At 45.7% G+C, this 25,154-nt stretch overlaps 1 long non-coding RNA gene across 2 annotated transcripts; it reads right to left on the reverse strand.

The window, feature by feature from the left end:
- Positions 1-177: 177 nt before the first annotated feature.
- Positions 178-22,689, reverse strand: LOC130149019 (uncharacterized). 2 transcript variants are annotated; one of them, XR_008821755.1, is made up of 6 exons: positions 22,540-22,689; positions 8,604-17,965; positions 8,315-8,442; positions 6,346-6,921; positions 1,605-3,812; positions 178-1,036 (listed from the first exon to the last, which is right to left on the reverse strand). It is a non-coding gene; the product is annotated as an uncharacterized LOC130149019 (long non-coding RNA). The 2 variants fall into 2 exon arrangements; XR_008821754.1 differs by lacking the exon at positions 22,540-22,689 and having other exon boundaries at positions 8,604-22,533.
- Positions 22,690-25,154: the final 2,465 nt, after the last annotated feature.

Consider the following 25,154-nt stretch of genomic DNA (forward strand, 5'->3'; position numbering starts at 1 on the left):
ACACACCCCTAACAGGCACAGCCGATAAATATATTTATCAGTTTAGAAATGTTAAATGAGTCTATGAGTCTGTTCCATTTCATTTCTCTCTCAGAATATTTCTCTAGATAAATATAAGGAGGTTGAAAGCTTTTCATCTCTGCAGCTTGTTAAGAATCTAGATTAAAAAAAAAAAAAAAAAAAAAAAAAAAACTGAAAAATAAAAATCCAAGGGTCTCTGCAGGGTCTTTTTCTAAGGCGTGCTCACTATAGGAAAATGCACACCCAGCCCTTTGCAATCCCCTGCTTTCAAGTTCATGGAACACCTGAATAAGCTTGCTTATTATTAAGAGTCAAAATAATCCATGAGCAGAGGGCTGTGGACGGACACCCTAGTACAGACAAACTATCTCCCCGTTCTTACCGAGACCTACCCTCAGGCACAGTCCCTATCCTGGCGAAGAAGTGCTCTTACTGTAACTCTGTGTTTATCTCCCCCAGATTCCCACCCGCCCTTGCTCTGCTGGGCTGGCCAGGGTTACCGCAGTGTCCCCAAGGCCAAGGCCACCAGCAGCACCAGCCGTTCCGGGTGCCAGGTATCCAACCACACCGCCACTTTGTGCCCCAGCGGCACTACCTCCTGCTTTGCTGCGGGGTGCTCAGGAAGGAAAGCAGCCGGTGTCTTACAGTGTGTGGGGGTTAGACGCTGCAGACATGGGACCCCAGCTCCTCCGGCCCCATGAGGGAGCTGGGGAAGGGGAGGGATTGCTGGGACAGGGCTGGAAGGCACGCAACCAAAACCCCTCGGCTGTGTCTATGGCATGCATGAGCTACACGCTCCTATAGAAAAGACGGGAAAACACCCCACATCCAGCACCACATGGACACCATCACATTGAAGCCTTTGCCTCACCTCAGCTTTAAACCTCCTTTTGCAGAGCCTCAGCGGAAAGGCAAATGATGGGTTTAATGCTGGCAGAGGTGATACTTTATTAAGGCTCAGGAGCAGGTTTGAACCATAACGGCTGTCATTCACAAAGCGATCTGCCTTCCAGACCTGGCAGGAGACAGCCACCCGGGGGAAGGACAAGAGCTGACTCCTCAACCCCAAGCTTCTGCCAAATACATCAGCTATTTATTGCAAAAGACGGTGAAAAAGGAATGCTTAAAAAAATAAATTGTAGTTCATTTTTTAACTACTTTAAAGCAGCCTGTCCCCAGAAAGAATTGTTTAAACATGGAGCGTGTAAAAGTAATCATATTCATATCCACTTTGTCTTCAGGAAATGATTCCCAGGACGTTAGCCTTGTGTCGGGGATAGGAAACTCCCAGGACTCACAGCAAGCAGGTTCCCTCACCCCTTTACTTTAATTACACTTGCCTTCCTAAAACTGCAGTGTGAATGCTAGACATGGACTTGGTCCCACGTTGAACCGGTTTTGTAATCCCCAGCACCCCAGAGGTCATGCAGATTGTCTGGGGTGTCTTTTTATTCTCAGCCTTATAAATGATTGATTTAGTTCATCCCTAATACAGCAGGGGAAACTCAAGTTTTGCTTGTATGATACTCATAAATGATGCATCAATGCAATTCATGATTCATTTCTACATGCTTTTTACATACCTATCCATCACTTCAAGCATCGCCAGGCGCGGAAACCGCACAGCCTCCCCAGGGGAGCCCCCAGGCACCTCCAAAGGTCGGGCAGCTGTAAATCAGGAGGACGCTTTGCCCTGGGAACTCTCTAGCTCGTGCAGAGCTGCACCGCAGTGCTCTGAGTGCAGGAGTGAAGCGAAGGTATGGTTTGCAAAGGAATCTGAGCGAGTCATACACCCCAGCAGCATTCCCAGGCTCACCCTCCCAAAGTTCACAGCCCAGGTGCTTAGACCCAGCTGCTCCGAAGCCATCATCCACCGCTGCCAGCAGCCCATGGCATGCAAACCTCGCCAGGCCAGATGTTTGGAGCCACCGTGCAACAGCTGGGATAGCTATCCAGTACATTATTTCACTTTTCACATTGGTAATGGATGAGGACTGTGTGTGTCTAATGATTTCGATCTGCACCAAGCTTTCTCCTCTCTTGTTACCTTCCTAGGGAATCAAAGGACAAGATTCACACGGTACAAGTCTGCGTTCCCACCTTGAACTCATTTGCTTCTGCAACCAGCTGCCATTTTATATGCAAAGCTAGACAAAACACCGCACTAAAGGAAAAAATTTGTAAATGCTAAATTGCAGTCACAAGTCAAAGGCTGTGAGAGAAAAGGGTCCTATGGTGAGGTATACATCCAAACCTCTTTCAGAAATGCATTTGTTTAAGCAAGTTAAACCACCTACAATTGTTGTTAGTAAATCAGACATGTTCTTGAAGTTACTTTGGTGCCAGGGTTTTGAAAATTATCCCAGCTTAACCAAGATACTTTGGCAAAAATGTATAATAGAGAGGAGCAGAGCTTTTTGCTGGGGAGAGGGGAAGCCTGTGTCCCACCAGCATGCCCCAGCTATGGCTGGTGATGGATGTCACAGGCCAGACTGTGAACACATTACCCACCTCACTGGGAACCACTCACCAGAGTCTGCTTAGGCTGGTACCAAAGCCTGCAGCTTGGCACCACCATTAGTGAGCTCTGCTCTGAACCGCTGCCATGGAGCGCCGGGGCCAGCCAGACCCCGCCGGTGCTGGACCACGAGCCGCTCCGGGAGGGGATGGATGCTTCCAGCTCTTCGCACCACAACCAGGACCCTGTATGCTCAGTGCTTTTTGAAACAGGGACCCAAATAATCCATTTTTGCAGAAGAGATAGCCCTACATAATTATCTGTCCTTTGCACTGCCAGGCAATGTATATTAAAATGTTTGCATAAAGAATACTGCAATAAGTCTAGTTTTGATTTATTTTTTGCCTTCTGGAAAGCATAAAAACCAGAAGTGAATAGAATAACCAACAGAAGATAAAAATTCTCATCATCTTTCTTTTAAATTGAAGTTTACCTAAGTTACACAAATGCAGCATTTTAGCAGCACCTTTTACACTTCAAAGGGTTTCTATGTTTATATTAAAACCCTGATCAGTGGGATTTATTTTTTAACTAATTCCATTTGCAGGAACAAATCAGAGATATAGCATTTTAGTGAGGTTTTTCTTTATGTTTTCTGTTTGACAGGCAAAGGGAAAACATCGGTCACCAAGTCCTACAGTTCATTCTATCAAACTCAGAGCTCTGACTAAGCGTGGATTTGTAGCACGCTGTGCCCCACATCCAACCCCGAGAAACACAACTGCCAAAATTACTGAACATGCAACGTCCACCGTGCTTTGAATCGCAGCCAGCTGGTGCGGCAGTTCGGGCTTTAAAATTCACACGGAGTAACCAGAGTTCACATGTGATGCACTGACAGCGGCCGCACCGTCACAGCCCACAGCTGCGCAGGAACAGCGTTCAAAACCACCTGTGTCTTTCTCACAGAAGATCAACAGGAACATCCTAATCCTTAGAAAAATAAAGTAGCATTTCAAAAGGGATATTTGAAAAAACTGCACTCAACCATACTATAGCGTTGAGAGTTTATCCACCTGTGTCAGCGCAGAGGTGCCAGTTGGAAGATGGGGCAAACCCCTCCGGGTCTGCCAGTCCTCACCAGAAGCGTGTTAGCGAAGCAGTGGAGATAAATTGGGACAGACTGTGCTCATGCTCACGTCCTGCGGCATGGGGAAGCAAGTGTGCCTCGCCTGGCTTGTGCACAGTGCTCCTGCTGCCGGGCCAGCGTCAAAAACGGCAGCGACACAGCAGTCAGCGTTCGTGCCGGCGTAGTCTGCACTGTACAGTTCTGCTGTAATTAAACATTTAAGAAAAAAAATGAAAGTTATATAGTTGCTTCTTGCTGATACTAAGCTTTCTTTGAATGGACGCTTTTATTTTGACATAATGGTATAAACATGTCATAATTCTTATTTAAAAAAAAAAAAAAAGAGCAAAACCTACATAAACCATAAACCAGAACTTCACAGCAGTAAGTCAACATAGCTCAGCTTAGTGCAATTAATCTTACTCCACTTGCCAAGGCTATAGTTAACGTTAAAATGACCTGCTAACTGCAAAAGGACCTGTTAACCCATTTTCTCAAGCAGGTTGCCAAAAATCTCTGAGGGAACGAAGTGCTGAAGTTCCCCCAGTATCAAGTCACCCCCATGCTCCTGTGGCACAACTGGGCTTTCCCCGTTGCTGGATCACCCAAGAATAACTTGTGATGAAACACCAACATTTAATCGCTACCTTGGTCAGAATTTACCTCTTGGGAAAGCATGTTTGGGCAGGATTTGCCCGCGGAAAGGTTGCATATGTGCAGAAGCCCTGCACAACGCTCCCCGGGCAGTGGGTCAGCACTCATTCCCTCAGCCATTGACAAACGTTTCCCTTGTCCTTGAGATTTTTCCATTAAATACACCCCTGTCTCTTGTAGAGAGCAAGCTTGACCTTTTCTATAGAATTAAGAGCCAATTTATTGCATATTTTAAATTCATAATGAGATCAAAAAGGATAATGCTAAGATGACCTGGAGATCAGCCCAAGACATGAGAGATAATTGTTTCCTTAATTGCGGTGCCTGAATTAAATTACTTTTGCACTCTGTGTACTCAGATGATATGTAAAATGGAGGTGTCGGCAGCCCATGGTCATTAATACCCGGCTGGCAGCTCCTGCAGGATTTGGGGAGTTAACCTCTTGGCTGTGCTCAGGCGATCGCATCCCTGCGCCTCCGCCCCTCGCCCGCTCGCCAGCACGGACCAGACCGCAGCCCCCACTCCCCACTCCCCACAGCGGCTCACCCGCGCCGTCACTTGTGCCAGAGCCACCAAATCCCAGCCAGGGACAGCTGCATTTCACACTCCATTCCCAGTAATTAAATTTAACCCAGACTTTGCTCAGGTGAGGGAAAAACACCCAAGCATACATATAGTGAGAGGTGTTCAGAGAAGGACCAGAGGCTGCACACATCACCCACCTTTGCTTCTGAAAGAAATTTTTTTCTCTCATTTGAGAGCGATACCTGAAGTTGTTCATTTTCGCTTAGAAAATAAACACTTTCTTAAAAACAGCCAACTGTTCTGTATCAGGAAAAATAAGCCACATTGCCTGTAGGGGAAGTTTTGTTCAATGATACAGATAGCTCCCAGAGAAACGGGTGCATTAGGGCTTATCTGGCACCCACAGGCACAGGGACAGGTGCTGACTTGCTGTAAAGCCAAAGACATCAGGCTTTACAAAAGTGGTTTACTTTACGAAGGCTTGATAAATTATTGTCTAAGGTTTTAATGAGTGGAAAATCAATAGTTATAGGCTGGCTGGGTGCTTATAAATGATGCTAATAGGTAAGCAGGCATCCTGCTGGTGCCCTCACGTCCCTCCGTAGCACGTAGCACACTTGGTAATGTTTTTACAACACCTATGAACTATTTATTAAGCACTTGCACTTACATTTTGCAAGTCTACTGTTTTCCCAGTGAGAGTTTAATATACAACCAGGGAGTTATTCGCTAATCGAGCATAGACACGTCATGCCAGCTGAAACATCCTTTCCTGGAAAAGGGGGCTCCAGCCCCAGGGATTATAGTCACTGCTCTTCACTCCATCATTCAAAAGCTGCATCTTGATCTTTTGCAGATACCCTTTTTCCAAAATGCAATGGAAAAAATAGAATTATGACACAGAATTGCAAGCATAAGCCCACAGCTGACCATGATCATTTGTTTTGGAAATGCAGGTTAAAATTTCAAAAGGTACCAGGAGATTTTGACTTGAGACCCCTGCAGAGTCCCTGATTGCCAAGAGCAGACACAAAACCAACATGTTGCTGTTCATTAGACATGTTTGGAAAACGCTGAACAGTGTTAACAGCACACAAGGACAGACAGGTCTCACCACGGTGCTCCAAAACTGCAGTGAGTTGGAGTCACAGGTATTTTATGGTATTGTCACAGAAGCCTCCGGTTTCCTTTCCAGCTCCAAGAGCGAGCACTGGAAGCATCACGATGCTCCCAAAAGCATTGCTGGGTTCATCCCACCATCCCAACTGCACCAAGTGATGCTTGAAGACACCATCACCAGTGAGAGCTTCAGTGATGGAGAGGGGCTTGTCGCAGGAGGAGAGTCAGAGATCACTCAGATCTGATTTAGTAGTTAGTTTATTGAGTCCTAATCAGTAAATTTAGGTATGTAAAATATTTAATAAGTATAGGTGGATTGGTGGTCAATACTCCACTATTTACTACACTTAATCTTTGTATCCCATACTAACTTTATCACTTAAGGTTACTATACATATCTTAAATGTTGCATGCATGCAAAAAATGTCACTTACTGACCTGGGTACCAGGTGCCAGGTACAGGATCTCTCAGTCTTGAGGGGTAACGTCCAGAGGTGTCCCTAGCCAAGGGGAGATCGCTGCCGCGCAGCCAGCTGCTGTGGATGGAGAGCTCCACCGACCCTGGCGGCTGCAGACACTGAGAGCATGAAGTGGCTGATCCGTAAGTCAGATACTCTGCTGTGTTCGTGCAGTTCCAGGTGCTTATCAGCCCACTCTCCAGCCACAGTGGGGTTTGGGTTTTTCATGGAAAGCCTCAGACAACAGGATTAACTTTGCTGAGCATTCGCCTGGACCACAGCTCAGGTGGTTCAAACAGGAGAAGTGCATCCATCACAGGGTTCCGGCTCCCAGCTTGCAGGGAAGACAAGACAGATCAAAAATGCAACCAGGCAAATAGACACGGCTGCATGAAGTTGCATGTCCCGCAGAGCTTCCCATGCTCCATCCTGAGACAAAGCCACGTGGTGCTTCTCCCTTGCTTTGCTTGAAGGAAAAACTTCTGTTTTCCCAAACTGCACATTTTCAAAGACAACACCACATAATTTGTCCTGTTTCTTCCATAACATCACTATACTTGAAATAAAAAAAATAATTCATGAACCAACAAATTCCTACCAGAACTCCACCAGGTTCAGGCCCACACAGCAGGCAGATCAAGTACCCTGCTGCTTCTGCAGCGAGAGGCAGAGTCCCACCATGAACCCAGCACCGGAATTCTCCCCCAGCCTCACCTGAAGAGTTGGATGTCCCACTGCCGTTATCCCAGGGGTCTCTACGTATGCTGACTAATTTAGACATAATATACTCTACTGCACCTCCAGTACAGCAAGTCATTATTTACAGGGGGGAAAATTAATTTACATTGAAGGTCCCCAAAAAACAGATTTTATCATGTCCTGGTTTCATGGTTAAACAATGACACGCTATAACTGTTTCTTATAAGGAATGCAAGCATCCCACCGAAAGCTGCCTGCGTTGGCATGTCATCGTTTGAGTACAGGCTCTAAAACAGAAATCCACCCCACTGGTGACACCAAATCCTCTGTCTTTTGCCCTTTCCTTGTTTAATCACTCTGCTTCCTCATCTGTCCTTCTGCACATCCCCAGTCATTTGCAGGACGAGCATCTCGTGCACTTGTACAGCACCAGCACAGCGAGGTCCCCATCCTGCTTGGGGCTGTAAGTGTCACTGCAGTGTACACAAAAGCCTCGTGGCTTTTTGCCCATAAATAATCTATCACTGGCCATTTGCCAGCTGACTGTAGCAAAGTGGTATTTTAAAACCATTCATACTAGATGATTAGCTAATACTTGTTGAGCCAGCAGTGTGAAAATTAGATGATTTAGCTTCATATGGAAGTCAACCCTCTAATCAATGTGCTTCAGTTCATGCAATTCATATTGAATTCATAAGTACAACAATAACTGGTGAAGATTACAGTTCTGTACCTGACAGCTCACAACAGCTTTACAGTAATAGAGCTGGGGCTTAAATAACCTTTTAAAAATAGCCCACTGCTATCCTCCTTAAAGAGTGAAATAGCTGCAAGAAGATCATAATTTTTAATCTGTTATTCCTATTGATTATTTGCACAAGAGCAGCAAGGAATGGATCATCCTGGAAGAAATATCCTCCCCCTGCCGGGGCGGGGGGGGGAACAGGATCACAGTCACTGCAGCAGCACTTCCCTCCCGCCACACGTTCTCTGGAGACTTGTCATAAATGACTAGTGATAGGAAATATTTGGCTTCTTCCAAAATCTTGGTTTTCATTGACCAAACATCCCAAGAGTTACACACCCACCCCAGTGACCTGTGGTTTCTGCTCTGGCTGCAGAGAGCCACAGCTGGACGGGCCCTTGAGATCCTGCAGGGCTTTGAGCAACGTGAGAACCTTTCAGGTCTTGTCCCAGGTGAGTCCACTAAGAGTTTCCTCTAGTTACAGAGTACAAAAGAGCATCCTTACCAGATACCTGGAGGTGACTTCTCTGAGACCCAAAGGGGGTGTCAGTCCTGAAAAAATTTCTTTGCAGAGGGAGTAGAAGCATCCTTTGTTCTTCTGGGCCAGAAACACTTCAGGCAGCCCTAGTTTCCCTGTATGGCGAGAAAGCAACACGCCAGCTGGCTTTAATGGTCACATTGCCAGGAGGGTGCTTCTGCTCAGAATTTCCTTCAGTGGGGTTAGGGGTTCAGCACAAGGCTCCTTTAAGAGTCCCAACTGCAGGGAAACACTTGGCATTGCCGCCAAGTCCTACCGGTCTCCGGCATTAAAGCGAAACCAAGATGCGTGTGCCACGCCAACCCTGAGGCTGCTCAGGAGTGTCCGCAGCCACCGCCACGTTCCACGCCGGTCACGGGGCACCAGCCACCACCGTCCTGCAAGGGGCAGGAGAGAACTTCTCAGTCTGCTTCACCTTGTCCGCAGCCCTCAGCACAGGCTGCCGTGAAAGGTGGATAAAGACATTAATATGCTTATTACGCTGCTTTTTATACATCATTTATAAGTGCTCAAGAATTTAGAACTGTTATAAACATTGGCAAATGTGAACAGCATTAATTTTAAATAGTTTGTAATAGCTATCAGGTGGTTACAGATTTTATTAAAAATAGCTTACGGATTTGCTGAGTTCTCTAACCTGCAAAAACAATGGATCACTTAATAAAAACATTAGTGTGAAGTGCAACTGCAAGTTATTAACCTGAATATGGAAATGTATTTAAGTCTTATTAAAAGGCCCAATTAAAGATAGAGAAGACATAACAGCATATCACCGTATTTTCAGTACAGGCGATACAAAGAATAAAGAATTAAAAGATAACACTAAAATGAATAATATATTAGCAACCTCTTGCATATGCCAGGTTCCAAGCTCACACCGGTAGGCAGCCAAATTACATCTACTGAGTTGCATTGATTTACACCTTTGCAAGGGATTTGGCCCTAGACAGATGCAAATAACTCCACATGCCTGGTCTCACGGCAGTGGGAGCGCTGGGGTGGATGAATGAGCCCTCTGGGAAGTTTTAAGGTCAGGCAGAACCTCAGGTGGGAGCTGGAATGAATCTTCCAGGTGGGGAGAGCTGCAGGGGGGCTGCAGCCGGGGCGGGCTGGTTGCGTGAGCAGCTACAGGTACAGTTGTGAGGTAAAAGGACGAGTTCCTCTTCCCTTACACAACAGCACCTAGGTAGGGAAAAGAACAGGTTTTTATTGAAAATACAGCCATCAAAGCTTCATTCAAGGTAGCACGGCATCGCACAGCCCCGCGGGGGATGCAGCTGTGGCACCAAGAGACACGTGGACACTGGGAGGCAGCTACAGCCTCAGATCCTCTTTGTTTCCACAGCATTGCCACCCAACAGACCTGGAGACAAAGTGAATCCAGTAACGCTAGTGCAACACTAGCACCCAGTGTAATGCTAGCAACCGGCTGGGAGCACAGGTTTAGAGAAGAAGCAAGACTAGAGGCTGGCATCATTCAGCAACACTTCGTGGAAGCCAGCAGAGCTGATCCCGGTCACCTGCTGGATTTCCAGCCCTCTGAACGTGCCCTTGTAACGGCTCCGCACGCACTGTGCACACTCACACCTGACGTTTTACAAATGAATTGGACATATATGCAAACCACAAGCAAAAATTACCTAATTTGTCTCTTTTCAACTTAGAATCACATTTTTATTCATTTTCTCTATCCTAAAGATACATTTTTATACACACAGTGTGGGAGCACACACAGACGTGGGTGTTACACATTCCCACCCACACAAACCAATGAGAAACCATTCAGATAGAAACTATGAGATCATATCTTATAGCTAACTAGGTAAATGGCATGGTGTACTGAAATTTGGAATAAAAAACCTGGAAGCAAGGTACAAAGAAGGATGAATATCAAGTAAATTAAAGTGTATGTGGGAGGCTGATCAGAAAAAAAGCACTCAGACAACCATCACCAAAAATCCCCAAAGCCTCTAGCTAGAAGTCCAGCTTCGGTAGAGGAAGACAAAATCAAAGCATAAAACAAGACCGATGGTTCTAAGGAGCACAGAAATCGGCTATAGATCAGATAAAGATGCTGAGTTCCCCAAGAGGACTCTCTCTGGTAGCTTTTACCTACGGCAAGGAGAAAATAATTGCTTTGGAGGAGAGCACTCGAAAGCCCACTAAACAATATATACAGCATTAAAATGCGAAGCACCATCAGCCCAGGTGAGGCTGGAGGTATACAGGAGATGCAGCAGATGAAACGCAAGGGCAGCGGAGCGAGCAGCACCCATCCCAGTGACATCAAACGATGAAGGGAATAATTAATAAAATTAAATGTATTGTTTGAGGTTTGACTTTAAGACAATTAGAACAAATGAGTTGTTAATGGTTAGTTCAAGATGCAAGCATTTTTGTATGTCCTGCTAAGCGCTTCGTTAAACACCAGCAAGTTCTTTGTTGAAACAAGGAGAGTACCGCCAGGAGATGAACGAGTTGACTGGCAGGTTACCACAAGAGGCACTAATTAAGGGAAAGGTAATTCCTAGAACCAAGCCCAAGTTGAGACTGAGCATGTGAACTAATTAACATGTAAAAAATGCACAAAAAAACGTGTAAAAGATGCACAAAAATAAAAAATAATCCCTAAATTTGAAAGCAAATGTGCAACTTCAGGTTAATTCAGGGAGCAGTTAGGCTCACACATCTGTGGTAACAACCATCTGGTTCTGGTCCTGCATTTGCATTATCAGCAGAAAAAGTATCTGTTTCAACAGATTTCAGTATTTTTTCCCAGCATATTACCTTGACCACAAGCTCCTGTCCCCACGCATTCCCTTTAAACACATGTTTTGACTCCAATGAGGAGCAACTCCAGCCAAGTCTTCTAAGACATGAGCTTCTTCATTGATCTCACTGCATTATAAATAATTTCCATAGAAACTGGAAATATTCCCTAAACCAACAGAGGCTTCCTTATTTCCAGCAATTATCTTAAGGTCTGATTTGCATTTTAAATGTCACCTGTATAAATTAAAACTGTTTACTGCTAACACTGTCATTATTCTGAGTCATCTGGCAATAGCCAGCTACAGGCTTTTTTTTGTTCCCTCCTGAAAGCTCTACTACAAGTACATCCCCGAAACGCTCACTGGGGCTGTCTGTGCCAGCCACTGCCTGCAGAAGGGGCCAGGCACTGGTTAAACTCGACAAGATGCCACCTTCCCCCGCTCCCCTGCTAATTCTGGCAACGCAACTATTTCAGAGTATCATCTGGGATACATTTTGAGGCTGTCGCTGCAGATTACGCAGCTGATCTTCACCACTGAAGGGGGATACAGGTATCAACAGCCTCACGTGTTTTCAGGTGCTGGCTTGGGTTCTCCTACATTCATATTTATTTAAAACTTTAAGTAATTTTTTAGGTTATAAATTTTTTTTTTTCTGATACTAAACCTCTAAGACAAACAGAAGGTCTTCTCCACATCTGAAAAGTTTGAAAACCACTTAAGTCTGGTAATCAACAGGCTGTGCTCCTAAGAGACATCTGTCAGACGGGCTGGCTTGCAGTTCGGACTGGAAGTCCTCTACTAATGCACAGGGTCAGGTAAATCCTGAATTATGCTCCTTTTTCTTTGCCAGCGAGGGTTCTGCACCCTGGTTCACCGCCACCGATTTGGCTCACGGACATCACTGCTTCCGATCTCAAACGCTAAAGCCAGCGAGAGGCGAACCCTGCCCTGAACCCCGCCGTGCTCAGGCCAGTACGCTGTAGCGTCGGGTGGGGGAAAACAAAGCCCAGCCCCGTCCACCTGTAGCTCGTGGACAAGAAGCCGCAGTGACAATTTGCAGTGACACAACATCGTTTCAGCGTCTGACTCAAAAAGGCTTTACAACACCGAGAACACAGTTTCTAATTGTCTTTCTACGTGGTCTCATCCAGCCCGACGGCAGCCACGGGGCCAAGACCTTTCCTCTAAACTCATGCAACGCCTTGAGACCCCTGGGCATAAAGCAGAGCACGTTTCACCGGCAGCCTCAGACCCTTACTGCCAAGGGCACCTCCCAGCCTTTTACCAACAGCCACGTCACAAAGTCCCTTGAAGATAAAAGAAGCTGGAAGTGTAGGTCCTGACCACCTGTGGAGACCTCCTGGTGACTAGTCAGCAAACACATTCCCCCTGATTGTTATGATATGCTAGTAACAACTTGCTACATTTCTTTTCAATTATTATTCTGGCTTTTCCCATCCTTCAGACAAATTCTGACAGTTACACCTGTCTGCAGCCAGGACCAAAAACCAAAGAGCAGCTGCTAAAATCACAGTTCCTTCCTGGAAATTAAAATCTGGGAGGAGAAAAGACACTTGCCTTAAATATTCATAAACCAAGCCTTTCTGTTAAAAAATGAAAAAAACAGAAAAGCAGAAACAATGAAGGTCTTTGAGACCTTCCCATGAGGTCTGAGATCCACTTCAGCATCCACAGAGTTGTGCACATGTGCATCGGAGACACAAACTTCCCACTCTTGTTTCTAAAAAGTAACAGCTACACATTTTTTATCATTCTTTTCAGATGCAGAATAAGCAGGTATCAGACCCCCACAAGGTTACTAGCGGATGTCCTTCAGCATAATTGTTCAGGAAAATTATTATTCTAAGGAAGTCTATGAAATGATTATTTTGTCCAACTTTCCACTTCAGCTTAGAGATCAATCTAGGTGAACTAATTTCATCTCCCTAATGATTAAATGCTTCATATTAATATAACCCCGAGAAAGCAAGTTCAAGAAGCCTGTTTTTTCATTCCATGGAATAATTAGATCTTGAGAAAAATTTTGTACCTCCTTGGCTTTCTCCAAATTTGTTATTTTTTAAAAAAGCTTTCCCACACCTTCTGTTGCCACCTGTCCTAATAGGCAAAATGTTTTCACTCTGCCTAGCAAAAACATGTATGGGTTTGCAGGCTAAATAAACTAGAAAAGCAATGAAGAGCCAGGCTTAGAAAGCTGAAGTGACTTACACCAGCATCACCCAGCAGGGCCAGGACACAGGCAGAAATGCTCCCTCTTCTTTAAAAGCAAGTTGAAAATATCGGTCAGGGTTGCTTTCTTTGCCATGGAAATCATCAAAAGAAACAGATTTTGCCAGGCAGAAGGCAACTTCTGACCGGTGTGACCTGCCAGCACGGCACTTGATTCCCCAGCGATGCTGGAGGAGCAGGGCAGCACACGGCGGCTCTCCGGGGATGGCCTCCAGCCTCCTGCATCCCTTGTCCCACCTCAGGACCAAGCGGTGAGAGAGGCTGTTAAACCTATTGATGCTTTCAGAAGTTAGAGAAATTAAATAATACATGAGATTACTGAAAATAAGATCCTGTAAGGAGCTTGAGGATCTAGGGCCCCGTGCCGAGCAGACAGCTCTCCACCGACGAATGCCCTGCACACCAGTGCCACGGAGGGGGCCGTGGGGACCCAGCACCTACCACAAGCACAGGGACTGCTGCTGGCAATGTCGGAGGACTTCGTGCAAAGCCCTAACTTACAAACATATATCTGATCTCAGGCTTTTATTCCATTTTTCCTAAAGCTTATGCTTTAATTTTGCACCACAAAGTCTCCGTATTTCCTCTCGCGGAGGAAGTTTTTCCCTGCTGGTGACAGGGCACCTCTGCGGCCTGAGGACAGTAGTTAAGGTCTGACCGGGCTCCATTCTTCAATATCTGTAAGACGAAAACGTCACTTGAAAAGGAATACTCCACTTGCCACTAACGAGTCCCTGCAAAGAGACCTCCACCCCACCAGCAACCCCTGAAAATCCTGCGCAGCACAAGCCTGGGAATCACAGCCTGACCCTGGTGTAAACCCAAAGCACTTTCCTCCTAACGCGGCAGCAGCGCCCAGCACCCAGCCCGGCTGCGCCCAGCACCAGTAGGGCAAGGACGGCACAGGAACTCTGCAGAGTGATGCTGTCAGCCTCCATATCACGTCGTAGTTTTCTTCTTAAGCTATTAGAACTGATACAGAAGTTGTTAATTACGTCTTTGTTTCCTTTGAGGGCTCTCAGCTCAATTAATTTGTATAATGCACTGAGGTTCCAGTTCACTCTTAATGACAAGGTCTCCCTTCACATACCACCGATTCCAGCCAGCACTTAATTTTAATGATAGTTAAATGGGGAAATGACAGTTATATACTGCACACGCTCTGCTTAGGAAGCACAGTGTGAAATTTCCACTGTGATTTACAGCACTGTAGATCTTATCTTTCAGACATGAAGCTGTGGCAGTGTATAAGTTAATTGCACTGATTTCTGTCGGGAAATCTTGGCGAGGCCCTGGTGGGAGCCACTTTGTTCCACTGCCATTCACATGGAGACATCCCGCATTGCCAGCCCAGCTTTGTGCTGATCTATAATCCCAGGATTTCTTAATACCTTCAACCTGTGGGAAACACGACTGGCAGTGCAGGAGTTTTTCTTTCAGTAGTCTGGGATTAAATCTATGCAAGAGACAGGAGAAGAGCTGGGCAGAAATCCCATCTTTCATGTGAATTGCCACATTTCTTCATGGTCTTTAATGGAAGAGAACATTAGGGTATATTGGTCATTCTGGTCTCAACACTGTTTCAGGTTTTCACACACAACCAGGACAAAACCAGAAGAATAAAACAAAAAAAATAATGTCAGATACTTACTTATACTCAATTAAAAAAAAATCAACAACAATTTTTAAAAACCTTAAAGTTCACTGTTCCTTTAGGCAAAAGGAAGGTATCCTTTCAGTACCTTTTGAGTTAAATATATCAGCCCACCTGCATTCTCCCACAGCACCAGCTGTGCTGGGGTTTGCAGCACGCACCTCCCCACTGCCCAGAGCCCTGCAGCCCTCCTGCAACAGCCACGAGAAATCAAGCTCACACCTTCGAGCGGGACGCAGCGCTGCATTGTGTCGTGTACACAGCACACAGCAGCAAGGCCAACGCCTTTCATCTTTATTTCTAAAGCAAAAGTTACTTTTTGCTTTGAAATTGCACCTAGGAGCACCATCACCCCCAGGGATCTGGCTGCACGGGGTGATGCTCTGGCTGTAGCAGGGAAAGCCACCCCCTTTTGAGCAATTTTTGGTTTTCAAAGCTTTTGTAAATCTGGGTTCAGAGGCTGTCTACAGACCCCACTCAGGGCTTGCAGCACAACTAATTAGGATTGAGTTCACTGAGCTCAACTGTATGATTCTTACAAGCCAGGATTTGCACTAACGGCAAGAATCCAGGGTTAGAATAGCCTTATCGATTGCTGCCTTACTGATAAAACATCATTTTATATCAATATACCCCCCACACATCACCCATACCAAGTCTGACCCCAGGATTACCTCTCCTTCCCCAGGTCCCAACAGCTATCCCCATTTCCCAGCCAGTACCTGAGCCCCGCTGGAGCCAGGGCTTTCCAAGGGGATTCCCTCCACTGACCTGGCTGCTCCAGCAAACCAGGGCACGTGTGTTTCCCCAGCAGGAGCGCATCCCCAACTGCAGCCAAAACAGAGGTGAAACCTGCTCCGTTTCAGTATAGCCTGCCCTAATATGTTTTTGTTTAATTTACCTTTCATTTTTGCTATTATTACAAGGCAATGCAACTTTCATAACCATGCATTCATTATCATTTGAGCTATCCCTCCAGGAAATTACGCCGGAGAATCTGAGAACCAAAGATAAATTACACATTGTAATTATAGTGGCAAGCACACTGCTACAATAGCCTGGGAGCTGCAACAGGGAAGCTATAAAGCAGACACAGGTTAGCACTGCTCATAGCCAAAGAAAATAAGATCAGACCCCAAAGGCTCACTACTAGGAAAACAGAAATAGCAACGCGACTATGGTTCAGCAGGAGTCAGAGCATCGTACTGCAGAGGATTACAGTTCATCTCTCCGTTCAAAAAGGATTTCACATAAACAGATTCAAAATTAAATTGCTGTCGAGTATTTACTCCAAAAGCCATTCTCATCTGTTTGTACATAATGCTATTCGGTGCAATGGAAACAAATTCCTACTGATCAGGTTTTATGTTCTTTTGTCAAGGTTTGAGTGAAATCTAACGGGTCACACTGACATTTTCTTAACATTCTCTTGGTTGCAGTATGCCCACTAGTACCCAGGCTAGCAGACCTCTGAAACCAGCATTTCCCCATCAGCACCAGGAGCATGAAAGCTACAGAAGTGCTTTTGTGTGTAAAGAAGCATAAGCTTATCCCTAAAGTCTCTTCACCTACCTCCCAAGAAAATAAACCACTCCTGCTTTAAGCTGTAGTTGATATTTAGAACGCAAATGAGAAAAGGCCCGAGAGTCAAAAGTAAGTGGGTAATAACCGGTGCAATTCAGGAAGGAAAAGCGGCTGCGGAGCTGGGAAATAAACCTCCTTCCAGGGACCACGAGCTTCCAAAGCAGCCAGAGGAGCAGAAGAGCACCCACGCTCCTGGAGGGACCCAGGTTCCTGCAGGGGCTCTCGGTTCTTCCTTCTGCTCAATGACTACAGCTGGAAGAACAAAAAAAACTTTTCTTTTTCACCGAGAGAAGTATCAGTAATAAGACCTCACAGCACAGACCTCAAAGAAGTCCTTAATCTAATAGTAAGGTTCAGAACAGTATTTAAAAATCATAACCTCTAAATTAAGAGGGTAAGTACAAACAACCTCCAGTATCGATTAAAACCCCACAGCTTTACCACCAGGTAAATGCTTCATGATCGGGTTTTCAGCAACATAAGCCTCAAACTATCCTGAATTTTCATTTCAGGGTACCATTAATTTATTGTGCCTGTTATTGCTACATTGCACAAGCTAACACAGTATCTGTACAGGTGTGACATCTGTCCTCTGGGCTTCAGCTCTATTCATTCCCCCATTTCCAAGTGACAAAACCCATGTTTGCCTGTCCCTGCGGTGCAATTCTGCACTTGCGTTGCTTTGCATTCCCACCACCTTCCCAACACAGCTGACAAAGTTGCTAATATAGAGGGTTATGGGGAGCACCACGCTCCTGCTCTTCGCACCAAAGTCCCTCCAAACCCGTGCTCTGCCTTTGGGAACACCACAGGCCTGAGGACTCGGGAGCGTTTCCACGGGCCGTAAGTGAAGGTCGACAGTTGACAGCGTTGCAGCAGCATCCCTAAGAGTAGAAACAAAATTCCCTAGGTGTCATTGTATCAGAAAGTCTTTACATTTAAAGACACCCGTGCAGTGAAGGCACTTCATTCTCCCAAGCAGTGATGACCGGCAGCAACTATCCAGCCTGGAATCACAGAAGCATGGTGGTATTATAGAACAGAACAGAATCAGTGGTATTGGAGATCAACTGGTGTAAGGACTTTTCCCCCAGCACAACCACTGGGCAAACTGCAGTTTTCGGAAGCCTTAAACATGCATTTGTTATTTAAATGCCTCTTTCCCCATTTCTTAATGAATCTCGGCTTCTAAACCAAAATTTTCATTCTGTGCTAATAACAAGAGATCCTCTGGATTCCTTCAGTTATTAAAGCCCCAGAACCGCTCCAGCAAAAATCTCACTGAACTTGTATCGCCGCAAATCCCAGCGCAGTCCCTGGTGCCAGGCAAGAGGAAGGAAAGGCTAAGGCAACACCCTGGAAACAAAACAGAGACTCATTTTATCGCATCCCTCCCATAACACAGGAGGCAGCGCCACTTCATCCGACACTAACTTGTTCAAAACCTGTCAGGAATTAAATAATTATGCACCAAAACATACAGGGCAAGGATGGGATGGATGCATTCAAACTGTGTAAATTCTTCAAAACTATGTCTTTTCATACAGCGCCTTTGGGATGGAGGCAGGTGTGTTCCCCACCGGAGCCTCCAGCCACCCCAGGGATAGGACTGGTTCTTCACCTACAGAGATGATTTGTTTTTTTCTCTTCTATGAAAAGCAGTATACAGTGTATCAGACTGGATTTTTTTAGTAGTAATACCAAATGCCTGGAACAAATTGATTTTGCTGCTCCTGTACTTATTATGCAGGAAGAGTTGTCCCTAATTAGATAATATTAGATTTCTTGGCTCACACAAAGCAATTCAGAAATAAGGCTCTCATTATTGATGGGACAAACCATACAAAGAAACTGAGCAGGGTTTAATAATGCAGAAAAATATTAAAGGGAGAAAGGTTTTAATTCTTAATAAGTAGATCCATGGGTTTCATTAACCAGCCTTCAAGATTTTTTTTTAGGGTCGCTTTTATTACCTAATTAATTAAAGCCTGACCAATAAGATAGATTAATCTAATGGAATCACATCTTGTATTAATAGCAATACTAATTAATCACCCAACTGAAACATTCCTCACCCGCTGAAGAGAAATCTTTCTGGTGTTAAGCTAGAGAGAACCCTGAAAAAGAAAGGGAAAAGATGGGCTGAGCCCACTTCTCTTCCCCAAAACATGGTTTGGAGGAAACTAGGCACTGAAGGCAAAGCTACAGCTCTGCCAGTGAGCAGGACAAGTGTGCCGTGCCCGTGGCACCGCACCCCTGCCATTGCCACAGGTCTAGCATCACCCATGGCAGGGGAACACCGCCAGCCCATGTGACAAAAGCCAGCCCTCAGAGTTTTACTGTTTTAGAGCCTCCAGGGCTTTTGTTATCCACAAGGAAACACGAACCTGCGGGCAAGCAGGCAGGAAAAGGGGGCAATGGCTCCTGCGGAGTACTGTCACACGTCATCCAGTTCGCCTTTGCATCCCAACACATCAGCCCTACAAAAGCCATTTGCTCGTTTTGCTAACAAGCAGGCAACCAAAATACAAATATGCATTCAGCTCGGGATCATCAGCATCACATTACAGCACAGGTCACCCATGAAATTACTACTGTGTATTTTTAGGGCTAGCGCATGCTAACAGACAAGGTCTATTTGTTTTTCTTTACCATCGTACTGATTGCTAAATCGCTTCCCCGGTTCAAAAAGTTCTGGTGCTCATTTGTGTTCTGTCAGTAGCAAAACAAATTCAGAAGCAGTAATCCTCCAAACCTAGTAATTGTGTGTCAACAGAAGTGAAAGCCTACATTTTTCACATTATAATACATTTTTAATAGTGTTTTCATTTCTGAAGTTTTAAATGTATCATCTTAAACCCCCTTCCACGGTCCCATCCTTGCTTTGCCTCTGTGTGTCACATCTCAGTGCAAATGCATTCCCAGGATGAAGGCAGCCATGAGTAAACCAAGGCTGTACTGAAACACAGGAGACCCTGTATTTTATTTTTTATGTCACTGATCTCCGTTCATACATGAACTGCCTGAACATCAATGAGTCTCAAAATTAACATCAGACCTCCTTTCTTTCTCCTTATTGCACATTTTCAGCCAGTGCCAAATGCTGAGTTTTCAGGATGTTTTAAGGAGAGTCATCTCAGGAGCTGAGGAGTCATTAACCTTATCAAAGCATCCCCCATTAGGAGGTGCTTTACAGCAGCCGCAGAGCCACAAACCCATTACCCCGATGTTTGCAATTAAAGCAAATTTTGATGGATTCAGATGGCTGCAGTCCTGCTGCAGTGCCTGGAGCTGCCCCGATGCCAGAGGAGAACATCAGGTTCAGATCCAACCCCTCCTGTACCACCAGCACCACTCGCTGCAGCCTCTGTGGTCACCATGAAGATCCCAGGCTGGCAGAGGCTGGAGGCACCTCTGGGGTCTCCTGGTCCCACCCCCTGCTCGAGCAGAGCCACCCATCTGAGCATCCCCACAGCTGCTCCGGGCAACCTGTGCCAGTGCTCAAAGAGGAGGAGGAAGGTGCAAAGCATCCGTGCAAAGAACCGACCTAACTCATACACTGATTTCCACCGGGAAGCACAGCTCCACGGGACCTCCTGGCTGGACAAACCAGATGTCAGATCTTCATGTGCAATGTCCTCTGGGGAGCATGAAATAAGGAAGAGGGCCAGGACCTCACCTGCATTTCCTAACAAGCAGGAACTTCCCACATCGATGGATTGAGCACTAACAGAGCACTTCCGGCCCTGGGTCTGCTGGTGTTTGAGCCAGGTGCCCCGTGTCCTGCTCCCACCGACTGCTACGGGTGATCACAGGTATGAAGGGTGGCACTGAACAGGTGTTTGTAGAATCCTAGAATGGTTTGGGTTGGAAGGGACCTCAAAGATGATCTAGTTTCTGTCCCCCGCTGTGGGCAGGGACACCTCCCACTGGACCTCGTTGCTCCCAGCCCCATCCAGCCTGGCCCTGAGCACTGCCAGGGATGGGGCACCCACAGCTGCTCTGGGCAACCTGGGCCAGTGTCTCATCACCCTCACAGCAAAGAATTTCTTCTTAATATCTAACCTAAATCTGCCCTCTTTGAGCTCAAAACCATTACCACTTTTCCTATCGCTACAGGCACTACTAAAAAGTCTTATTTCAGGTTTCTTCTAGTCGCAGACTGGGATGCTGCTATTGTTTGAACTTCACCTGTGTTTAGCAGCTGCTGGGATCTGAGGAGAGGTTTTGGGAAGGCTGCCCTTCCAGCTCCCCTCCCTGCCCCCCCCCCCCCAAGATGATGAAGCAGAAAGCCAAGCTGTAATAGAAGCAGCGGAGAGAAGCTTCTACCTACTCCAAGGCACAACTGTGTGTCTGTGCCATAATTCAACTATTTTTAGGAATTTCACCTATTTTAAATGAAAAGCATCAATTCCAGTATCCTTTCCAGTATCCTTACGGAGCTTTTCTCAGGCTTTTTTGCAGGTCAGTGTCTACCAGCTGGGGGTGGTGGCTGCAGCAATCAGCACATCACTCCTGCACAGCCCGAAAAATGTCTGGGGCATCCCTGGCTGAGCCGTGGGGTACAGGACAGAGCCACACACCCCACTCTGCAGCTGGCAAAACCAAAGCCTCTCGTTTCTAGCATGCCCCAGCCAGCATCTCCATCACTCACTATCTCAGAAAGCAGCCACCCAACCTCAGTGACCCAGCGAGCATAAAACTGCCATCACAGTGTCACCGGCTATTATTGCAGCTTTGCGTAACATCCTGCAACCTGCCCTGCCCCAGCAGGCAGCAAAGGACGCCAGCCAGCCAGCCTCCCATCACTGTGCAATCGCGTGCAAAATGCATGGGCGGGGCTTATAGAGTGGGGAAAAAGAAATGAAAGAAAGCCAGAAATTTTAAAAACAGTAGTGGGGGAAAAGGGTTAGGAAAAGAAACAGCCCAAACTCTATTGAATCTGATTTTTCTTTCACTGAATAATGAATTAATTATTCTTACTACACGACGCAGAGTACCATACTGCCTAATGACAGCACATTAAAATGGCAAAAAGCCTGTTGATGTGCATAAAATGCAGATCCAGGCTCTGCTGTGGTGTATCAGTGCTGCACTCAGCTGCAGGTATGGAAGCAAGAGGAAAGGAGGAGTAATCATTTGCAAAAAAAAAAAACCAAACACAAAACTAATCTGTAGCTACCGCATAATTTGTTTTTTCATTAAGCAACATCCAAGAGCAGGGGATATTTGTTCTATTAAAAATGCTTATTTAAAAACTCCTTTTAGAGTTAATTTTTCCTCCTGAAGGCTGCTTTAAAAATCAATCTCCTCTGTAAAAGAGGAGGAAAAAGCAGTATTTTTTCAAAAACAGAGTTTTGTATTTCATCTGAAGTTAACAAAACGCAGCTCCTTGGCAAAACCATATAATGCCAGATTGCCAGCACTACTGGTACATGATGAAGATAATTGATTCATGGTACTTTCCAAGAGCTACTAATGTTAAGAATTACTTATTTCACCAAATTAACATTATAAAAAATTAATAGTATGCAGATTGCCATTATTGCAAAAGCCTCTGGGCTTTACAGGGCAAGTAATTGCGATTATTCAAAAATATTAACAAGTAAAATATTTTTTCTTTTTCTGATTTTTTTTTCACCTTTTTAGAGCACCTGCCTCAAGTGTGCAAATACCACTGCATTTTGTGATCTGCCTCCAACAACGTGCAGCAATGTCCTCTGAGGAGAGGGAGCAAGTCCACACGGCCTCCGCTCTCCCCAAGAGCAGGGGGCATCACTGGGATGCTCCCAGCCACACTAACTGCTCCTCATGGAGACTGGAATACGGTGCTCCTTCCCCAGCCTGGTAAATCTACACCCGATCAAAAAGCATGGGCCACGGCAGGTCCCAGCAACCCCAGTTCACCCAGCCACCACAGCAGCTCCTACCTGGGTCCGTCACCCAGCGCTGTCAGCAGCGTTCCTGCCCGTGCCTCCTGCAGCTTGCAGGTCGGGGCATCTTCACCCGTTACGGGCTGGGACACACAGGTACCTTTTTCACCCTTATTAACATTGCCCGAATAATTAAAAAAAAACAAACAAAAAACCCCCAAAACAAAACAAAAAACACTTTACAGAACTTCATAGTTACTATTTTAAGAATGAAATCTGCAGTTTCTTCCTGGAAAATGGGAGCAACCAACTTTGTGACCGGAACACCAAGTTGTGCTAATGAGCCTCAAGCTCTAACGAGGCTAGACAGCTCTCCCAAGCTGTCATGTTCTATAGCCATGCAAAATTTAAGGCAACAGGAATTGCATCATCTTTGGAGGGGAAAAAAAAAGAGAAGATACTTTTCAATATAATCTTTCCAGTCAAATGGCTTCTCATCAGTGTGAGTTAAGTGGAGGGCAAATAAGGCAGAAGTAGTGCAAAGGATCTTTCAGCAAACACTTGCTAATCTCTTTTAGGTGAATAAACAATACAAGTGGTGACCAGCAAAACAAAATTCCTCTCTAAAAGAAGTTTCAAGCAAGATCAAAGGTAAGTGTCTCTAGGAGCTAGCAGAGCCGGAGCAGCGCTGGGAGCTGGGCTGCTGGCAGCACCACGCAGCCCTGCCTTGCGCACTCATCTCCCCTTAACGCTTTGCAGCTCCTCCACAAAGCTCTAAAACTACATTTTCCAACACTCCACCTTCAAGATACTGCTGTTGCCTTGCCGCTATAGACAAACAAACCTTCAAACAGTAGCACAAGAGTGGTCTCTGGTGGAAGCAGATCAGATCTACAGCGTCACCACCACGCGCAGCAGCCCCAGCCAAGGCCCTCTGCCCACAGCCACCAGAAGTCACTTGTCACAGCCACAATACTAGGTTTGCCCGATATGTTATACCCTACCAGAACATGCTCTCACTCACACTTTTGGACTTCGGGTCTTTTATCACCTATCATCTTACTGTCCTCAAATCTGCCAGAACACCGAAAACAGGAAGAGCGGCTTTTCCGAAGTATTTTCTTAAATGCGGACTTCCAAGAGGAACTGCAATCAACACACTCAGTCCCACTTCAGAGCTGTAACACTCAGACCAACCAACATTCTGACAGCAAGACAGGACAAGCAAAGACAGCAAACAGTAGTTGAGGGCAGTGACACCACTAGTAAATGTGCAACCACAGTGAAAACATCAGAGCTCCAGTTCTTTCCCCAAAAATCAGTATTTCAGCCCACTTCCACTTACTTCAGAAATGACACTTTGAAGTCTGAACCCAGCAAAAGCAGCACAAGATGGGCAAAAGTCTCATCGCCCAGAAATTCAGAGGAACTTTAAAAATACTGCAAAAACCCAATCACTAAGGCGCAATACACATTTCCTGGTAACTCGGAGTTTGATCAAGACAGACAACAGAAAACATCCTGTCAGCCTCAACAGCCTGTGATTCAGGACTACAAACTAGAAAACAGAAGAGAGAACGTCAATCAAAAATAAAACAAATCCAGGAGGGGGAGGGGAACAGAAAAAATACATTAAAGTGATAGATATCTTTTTTTCACATTCAAGTTTTAAAACACAGCGTGAGCATAGACCGCAAAGAGGCCCAGCAAGGTTCTTGCTGCAGAATTCCCACCTGCACCAGGTTCTTCACGGACCCCCTTGGAGCCAGTGGCATTAGGAAACCCAGCAGGCAGGTCAGTACTTACGCAGACTCAGCTACCCGCTCACGAGGCCAGCAGCTTGATACTGCCACACTTCATTTCTTCATTCCGCATCAAATCACTGCCTTGAGCGCAGGCTGCCCCTCAAAACATTATGCAAGGAAAACAAAAGGGGGATGGGGGAAGAAAGAGGCTTTTTGCTTTGGGAGGTGTGGGGTTTTATTTTATTTTCCTGCAGTAAGGAGCCATCCCTTGTTCTAACCAGATAAAATCCAGTGCATGTAAAAAGACATCTACCTCATGTCTAGTAACCAAGGCAAATGGAGCTGGTAAGAAAGCCCTCACCGGAGACTAATCCCTTCTCCAAACCACTAATTTATTTTGTGTGTTATTGCAAGGATATGGTTGAGAAGTCTCATTTCCCCCCGGGAAAAAAAAAATGAAGGCTATTTCTTGCACACCTCAATTATGTGTTCCCAAGCTAGCCAGGTCTAAGGCAGAGACAGAGCCAAGTTACCCCTGGAGACAAAGAACTGTCAAATTCTGGTGGAGGCAGTCTTTTCCTTCCTCCCCAAAATACCCAGCGGTACGCCTAACCTCTGTGCAAGTGGAGTAACATGGTATTTGCTGTAACAGACAGCAATGCTCTTAGCAGCGACAGTTCATAACTAAGGCTGGCTCGTTAAAAAAAAAAAGTGAATTCCTAGCCCACCCTCTTCTGTGGCACACAGCTGGGGACGATTTCACACACAAGACTGCCACAGACATTGATGAGAGAGCTAGAGGGCTGATCAGGGACTTCTGTTATCTTGTTGAAGTCAGAGGTCTTGAGATCTTTGGATTGCCCAAGTCACAGAGAACCTGAATGAGCACCACGCATCTGCTTGAACACAGACTTCAGGTATGTTTTT

Source organism: Falco biarmicus, chromosome 4, assembly GCF_023638135.1.
Source record: "Falco biarmicus isolate bFalBia1 chromosome 4, bFalBia1.pri, whole genome shotgun sequence".
In the NCBI taxonomy this organism is placed as follows: domain Eukaryota; kingdom Metazoa; phylum Chordata; class Aves; order Falconiformes; family Falconidae; genus Falco; species Falco biarmicus.